The following is a 7,835-nucleotide window of genomic DNA, read 5'->3' on the forward strand; positions in this document are numbered from 1 at the left end:
GGGGGGGGGGGGTTCTGATGGGAAAACAAGAAGCAGCAATGCATCTGATTGTGACTGCAGGACTGTAGGTTCCACAGATCCCTAATGCACTGATGTGTTTTGTTCCCACACCCCCCTTTTCTCTCCCTTTTCTATCTAAATCTTCACCCGCCTTCTTCCTTCTCATCTTCTGCTTATTTGTAATCTGCCAGCCGTAAGCCAGAATTCCCTCAGCTCTTCACTTTGACCTCCTTCTTCTTCTTCACTTTTCTATTCCGGAGCAATTCAGCACTTCATTTCTACATACAATTTCAGAAGATCCCTTCACGGTGTATTTCAATTAGCACTAAAATGGTTTAAAGCAGAAAAAAGAAATCCACTGGAATTAAAAACACAGCAGAAATGAAGCCAAAGAAAATATAATGTATGTTACAGTTAATTGCTCCGACATTGATTTGCAATTGTTAACACTTCATTCTCTGCTGTTCTGCAGAAGAAACACATACTCTCTATGTCTACTTCTTTTCTTAAATGATAGTGAATCACTTGTTTAGATTCTGCTCACGGTTGCTACCCAAAGCATAAGAGCTGATCCAATATTTGAGATTGTCGGACAGCCATTTTCATACATCACCAGCTGTTTGTAGTTTTTTTGGAAACATCAATGCAAGACTTTTCCAATTAACCACTGCATGACTGGGCCAGAGGGAGAAAAAGCTAACGCACACAGCTCTGATCCCGCCGCTTCCTGTCTTGTGGGTCAGAATAATGCCGTGGAAGCAAGCCATCAGGCAGCGACAAACGCAAGGGCTTCAGATCTCACGGCCAATCCCGATCAGGCTGCCAACACTCCACAGCTGGCTGGCTCAGAAGCTGCACATGATTTCATTGGGTTCGCCCCCGCCCACCCAAAAAGGCCCTGTCCACATTTTAAGTCTATTGTCCCGGACCCAAAGGTCTGGGTGTCAAAAACACAGGAAAAGCTGGCAGCGGAAACACTACAAGAGCGACACAAAAGTGACCTTGATGGTGGCATCCTGTCCGGAGCAGGAAGAACCCTCCGACCTTGTTATGGTTTGTGGACTTTATTCAAGTGTTAACATGGAAATGGAGGTGATCAAATGGAAGGACAAATGGGGAGGGGGATGGATAAATGAAAATAAATAAATACGAATGAGGAGGAAAAGTCGGGCAAAGGTAGAAAAGATACCAGAAAAAAAAGTTTGTGCAATGAAATCTGTAATAATGAAACCAAGGAGATTTAACACATAATGAGAAGAGAAGTAAGAGTTGCCAGAGGAAGGAAGCTAATAAAAAAAGGAAGAAGAAAGACAGATGAGAAGCAATGAGGAGAAAGGCAAGACAAGCAGGGCAGGGGGAGGAGCTGAGAGGACTTACCAGCAGGAAGGTCCTGATGTTGGGGATTTTGTTGAGCTCCATGAGGAGTCGCAAAGCCTTCTCGTGGTTACTGCAGTACTCGCCGTACACTGAGAAACTCTTCCTCTGCAAAGAGGAGGAAAACAGAGGTGAGGATGGCAGACCAGGGACTTCATATCATACTTTAATGGCTGCATTAAGAAATCCATTGTGAAAAGTGAAAGAGGGAACAATCAGATAACAGAGCAGAGCAGAAAGCTCCAGCTACTCAAATCTGATGAGATTTGGTTCTGCTATTTCAAGAAGAGCAATGGATAGTAGAAGCAACTAGGGGTGTAACCACGGGTGTACCTCGTGAATTTCTTCAAAATACCATATCGTGCTTTTTGGACAAAGATATCATATTTGCTGATATTGCAAAGTCTGCCATAATATTATTTTGTTTTGATTAAATTCAGGCATCTGCGATCAATTTGAGACTTCATATGCCCATTCAAGGCAATAAGTGACATTCATAACAATTCACAAAAAGCTCAAAGTTAAAAGTATGATTTGTAAATCATGGCAGCCTTTTCATAGGAATAAAATATATAGATTTTTAATAAAAACTAAAACAGACCTCCTGTTGTTCACTATAAAGTGCAACATTTCTAATGTTCAAGCAGAGTTTTAAATGTTTAAACTTGCAATTGGGTATTTCAAAAATATGATTCCCCTTTGCATCGATGATATAGGATTGATGATCATTGAATTTATGCTTCGAGACATAGAGTTACTGTTACAATATTTGCCGTTTCAGGCAATGATGGTGAAGTGTAACTGCAACAATGATCAGACCAAATGATTGAGAGAATATGGACTTAAATGGCTCTGCAGCAGTGTTCATTAACACATTTGCCACACTTCTCTTTTTGATAAAAAAACTCTATATCAAAATTGCATGCCAACACAACACACTTCCCTTTTCTTCGATGACAGCCTCACACTGTGCAACATTAAAAAACAACCACAGCGCTCATGTAGAAGTATTGTCGAGCTGCCATTTGGTTTTCTTTACAATACGTAACGCGAGACCAAACAAGTGAACACTCTATAGTTTAAAATGCATTATTCATGCAGCATACTGTTGACAAGAGCGTATACACGGATCAGGGCCACAGGTGAATTTACAGCCTGGAGCTTATCGGGTGTGTTGTTAACTATGCAACAGTAATTAGGATGTGAAACTGTGAGCCAATGGGGCCTTGAGCTTGAGGTCTAGAAACTAAAACTGTCATCTGAAACAGCCTAGCAAGTGAAATCCAAAACCCCAGGTGCTCGGACGGACACCGCTTTCAAGCCTTATTCGCAACAGCTCGAAGGGTTTGCATTTAATGCCAGCTTGGCCATAAAGCAAAAGGAATAATAATGGGTGCACAATTAATCGTAATTTGATCAAAATCGAAATATGGACTAGTACAATATCCAAATCGGAGTAGGCAAAAATGTTGTTGACGGGTAAATAAGTCAAAATGTTCTCAAAAACAAGTCCAGGCCTAAAAACTGTTCTCAGACTTAAAATAAATCATGTTTGGTAAATATACTCACATTATGATTATTTAAAAATGGTTTTAATGATAATGTGAATCATGATTTATTAGAATCAGAACCCAAAATACTTTAATTAGGCGGGGGAAATTTGGGTTTTGTAACATACAGCCTCAAAAATATCCTTGAAAACCCCTTTAAAAATACAACAGTGTACCAAGCCAGCATCCTGTTCAGGCGTAGGTGTGCAAAAGGATCATGTGTGTTGTTTTGCTATCACACACCACACGCAAGCTTACAGCCACATACACTGTGTGTGCATGCGTCTGACATGGAAACCCATTGGTGGTGACTGGAGCAGCCAAACAAAGCTAACAGCTCTTTTTATAGATCTGCGTGTCTCTGCTAAGTCCTAGTGCTTGACCAGAAGGAGCTAAAAATCTTTTGTGGATGTGAAACACACAAGTGAGCTGCACAATATAAACATTGGGAAGTTTTGACCACACAGGCAGGCGGGAACCCAAACACGCCCAAAGCCACGTTTGGCAGGGGATTCCAGTCCCAGAAAACACCGCTTGGAGCAACAGCTGGGCCGGCATATGGCGTGAAACCCCAGATACTGTCAGACTGGGTTAATGCACAGCCAGAGTATACAGCACAGGGGCTTGTACATGTACCAATTTAGTCTATTTGTTCATGTTACATTTGTAGCACTGACAATGGCGGAAGCATATACATATGGCACATCATTAGGGAAAAGGACTATACTGATGTTTCTAAATGATTCTACCCAAAATTCAAAAATAATCTACCATATATATAACATTCATTATTCCTAGCAGACAGTCTGCTTTTTGTTTATTTTGTGAAGACTTAAAATAAGAAGGGAGGTAGTATTTACAGACTCACAGTAGCAATGTCATAAAATCATGTATTGCAATAATTTGATTGTGGTGGTACTTTCCCCGTGGCACAATGCACCGCTATTTGAGAGGCATCTTATTCTTTGGTAAAGTATTCTTAAAACCAGGCAGTTGTCATAAAGATTCTTAAATTAACCAAGGTTTTCTTATTTGTTAGTTAAGGACAAGATCCAAACAGTCATAGCAAAATTACCCACATGTATGTGCTGAAAAGTTAAATAAAATAGTTTATTGTGTTTTCTTTTATTTGTTGAATTAAGCAACATTTTTCTATATCATTTATACTATTTTTAACTATTATTTGTATTATTTTAGAAAACATTATCGCCTAGTTTTTAATTCAAATAAATAATGTTCTTACACTTCAATTATGTTATTGGTAACTGCCTGGGTTAATGAGGCAGTTACCAATAACATTGATCATGTTGTTTATAGGCCTAGAGTGGCTACTCAATACGAAGCTTGTTTGGTGTTTACGTCCTGCAGAACTATTGACCTTCTCTCTTTTGAATTTAGATTGGGTCTTTTTCACCAAATGTTGTCAAATTTATTTTCAATTACGTGCGCACAGGTGATAATTAGGATCAACTGGCAGGCTTTCAATTATTAACGACAATGGAATGAATAAATAAAAGATTACAGATGCAAAGCATCGAGCACAGTTCAAAAGTAAAATTGGAAAAACGTTTTGAACTTTCTCAAGCACAATTCCAAATTTAGCTGGCCAGTTGCATCAAATATGTGCACACCTTATATCATAAAGCAAAAGGTGAATAATGCAGGGCTCGCTCATAAAGCAGTTTACAGGGATGTCAATTGCACACCAAGTGTGGGGTTAACACATGGAACAATCACTGCATTGTCCGTTAACTTATTGCTGTGGGTAGACTTAGCAACTTTAAAACTGCACTCTCCAATAGCCTGCTATTCATTAAACCACAGAGGTTAAAAGAATAAGTCTTCTGCCTCTCTGCTGTCCACAATAATTTAACCAGAAATGGCTAGCAACGACTAAAGTGAACATGCCTAGACTGTGAAGTCCAGCAGTAAACAGGAAGACATGTTTCCATGCGTCAGAGTCCCAAACTGATTGTTGGTGTTCTTGTACATAAATTAAGCCATTCAGTCTATATCAGAAAGACACCATCAACCCACAAACAGACTACTTTAGCACACTGAAAATAAAAAAAATTAAATTAAAGGGGCCCTATTACGCTTTGTGGGGTTCTCCCTTCCCTGTAATGTGTTATATAAGATTTTGTGCATGTAAATGGTCTGCAAACACTAAAATCCAAAAGTTCACGCCAGAGGAAACTTCTCTCCTTCGGTTTACACTTAAACACTCCTGGATATGGTGGCACTTGAATGATAGGAATTGTATCTCCTTTCACTATCTAGAACTGAACCCTGTTGGTCCAAGAACAGCATGCCTTTTTGCAGCTATGTTTACAACTGAAGCCCACTCCAAGGTATTTCCTTCTGCTCAGGTATAAACAACGTGCACAGTCAATTCAGGCACAACTAAATGCCAACATGTGAACCCTAGAGTCAATTTTAAACATTGAGTCTACTCTGGAAGAATGAAAGCCATCAGTTGTACCTAAAATAGCTCAAAGACTGGGGTTGTCCCTTTGATAAACATAAGGCTTTATTTGAATTCTTCATCATTGGAATGTTATTCCGCAGGCTAGATGAGAGGTTGGTATCACACAGAGGAATCACATAGAGTCAAAGCATAATGGGAGTAGTTCAGAAAGTGCATAATGACACGACTGTTGCTCCTCGCACAGTGCTCATGTATACACTCCCAGAAATAGAGCAAATATTGATGTCCTTGATTTCTGCTCCAACATGAGTCACTTTTTCACCTTTGCAGGGCTTGAATAATCTCATGCATGCCGTGTGTGTGTGTGTGTGTGTGTGTGTGTGTGTGTGTGTGTGTGTGTGTGTGTGTGTGTGTGTGTGTGTGTGTGTGTGTGTGTGTGTGTGTGTGTGTGTGTGTGTGTGTGTGTGTGTGTGTGTGTGTGTGTGTGTGTGTGTGTGTGTGTGTGTGTGTGTGTGTGTGTGTGTGTTATTTTTACGATTTTTCCATTTCACGCAAATGTGTTGAAACAAATGAAAATGTAGAAACGTCTTCTCCAAATTGACACCACATGCGCAATATTAAACGCGGCAAGAAGCTCAAAATACAATGGAAAAGTTGGCCAACTTTAAAATCCCCAAAATTAAACAAGTGGTGTATTTGTATTCAGATAATTTTCTACTTGAAGTATTTTGTTCAGCAGCACTTTTAGTAAACGCTGCGCATGTGTTGTCAAGTTGGTGAAGACGTTTCTTCCTTGACATCTTCATCATCACATAGAACTGAAATACTACTTAAAGTCATTATATCATTGCTACAGTGACATTAAATGGGTTTGGCTTTATTTCTATGACTCACCATCACAAAGGTTTCTTTGCTGTCATGGCAGTGAAGTTGACTTGAAATAAACGGGATTTATGAAGAGGCCTTGACTTTCCACCTATAACATATCCACTCTGACCTCTACATCTTCCAGTCTGACCACGGTGCGAAGTGGAAAAAGAAAAGCTCGGGCTCCTCTAATCAATTCTCCATCCTGACACTTGGCCTGACGGACCGAATGACCCTCACACATGTGTGAAGGTACATTTTGATGAGCCAATTCAACAGTTATCCACAGATGGGATTAAACGTCCTTCATGCTACAGGAGGCAGTGGATGTGTTATTATTGTTTCATTTTATAGGGATGGTTCAAATTGTATGTAAACTGATTTTTTTGTTGGGGTATGAGTCATTTATAATAAGCGAAACCACCTCCCCAGACAGAAATGATGTTGTTTTGACCAATTCAATTGCATATTGAGTGTACATTTTTGCATGTATGCGTGTTTGTATATTAAATGTGTTTTCTATAGTAAAGCGTCTTTGAATGCCTAAGGAAAGCTAGATACATTAACTCACTTGTGGTCTAATGCCACTGCATTGTACTGGTCTGCTTGACTCCTCACTAGTGGCACTAGGGCATTATCTCTATTTTGAGTAGTCTGTTTCTTGCAGTGAACACTGTAGTTTTGCTGGCTGTCATTTTTTTTTAAATCTGGGTCAAGTGAAAACAAACATTGCTGCTGATCTTGTGGGTTTATTTGTTCACAACAATAAGATTTTTTTTCTGCTTCGAGAAACTAAAATGAGTGTCCCGCTGCACTGACCATTATGGCTGATGGAGAAAACTGATGGTGGGATACCAATCTGAAGTGTTGTGTGCCTCAGTGAAAGTGAATGGAAGATAGTTGATCAGGGAGGGACAAACAGAGAGTGGAGAGAAGGAGCCTCTGATGGAGTGCTACCAGCAGAAGCATTGTCCCCTGTGCTGAGTGACACACCATCTCTTCCTCCCCGGACACAGACCCTGCTTTGTTTGTTCCCTGGGGCCAAACGAGTTCAAACAGAGGGGAGCGGAGAGGGGGGGATTGCAGAGCGGAGAGGAATCTTTGGATGGAGGGATGGAGGTCCAAAAGAAGGAGATGGCAGAAACACAAAGTGATGAAGAGAGACTCTTTTTGCCTGACAGGATGCAGGCCAGTTTGGAAAGGGGTGGAGAGACAGAGAGTGTGTGTGTGGGGGGGGGGGGCGGGGGTTCTTCCATGTGAGAAAGAGCAGAATCTAAGAGGTGTTTTCAGCCCCAGCAAGGCCTTTGCACGCTTCTCCCTGCCCTCTGCGGTTACCGGGGTAAGCCCATGAAAAGGAGTGGTGTGTTTTTGCATGGAAGAGAATCCAATCGGATGACGTATGTGTTCAATGGTAAATGTCCTCGTATGTCCGTGTGACAGTTTGCTGTTTTTTGTGGCGTGTCATTGGTACTCACAAACTCTCAGGAACACGTGTCCCAATTCCCCAGTGCATGATGCGGGCTGAGGTTCGGGCTGCAGACTGGCCTCAAATGGCGGACAACACCTTCTTGTGCAACTCCAGGCATGTCCTCAATGTTTGAAAAACAGAATCTGAA

The 7,835-nt window shown here is 40.8% G+C and overlaps 1 long non-coding RNA gene across 1 annotated transcript in view; it reads right to left on the bottom strand.

Moving 5' to 3' along the window:
* Positions 1 to 1,382: 1,382 nt before the first annotated feature.
* The window catches only part of LOC104966037 (uncharacterized), a 6,734-nt gene continuing 281 nt past the window's right edge, over positions 1,383 to 7,835 (bottom strand). Inside the window, exons 2-3 of the long non-coding RNA XR_800613.1 lie at positions 7,695 to 7,830; positions 1,383 to 1,482 (exon numbers count right to left, since the gene is read on the bottom strand). This is a non-coding gene — a long non-coding RNA (uncharacterized lncRNA). The remainder of the gene's footprint in view (positions 1,483 to 7,694; positions 7,831 to 7,835) is intronic.

The sequence above is a fragment of the Notothenia coriiceps genome, unplaced genomic scaffold, assembly GCF_000735185.1.
Source record: "Notothenia coriiceps isolate Sejong01 unplaced genomic scaffold, NC01 NC01_scaffold00037246, whole genome shotgun sequence".
Classification (NCBI taxonomy): Eukaryota; Metazoa; Chordata; class Actinopteri; order Perciformes; family Nototheniidae; genus Notothenia; species Notothenia coriiceps.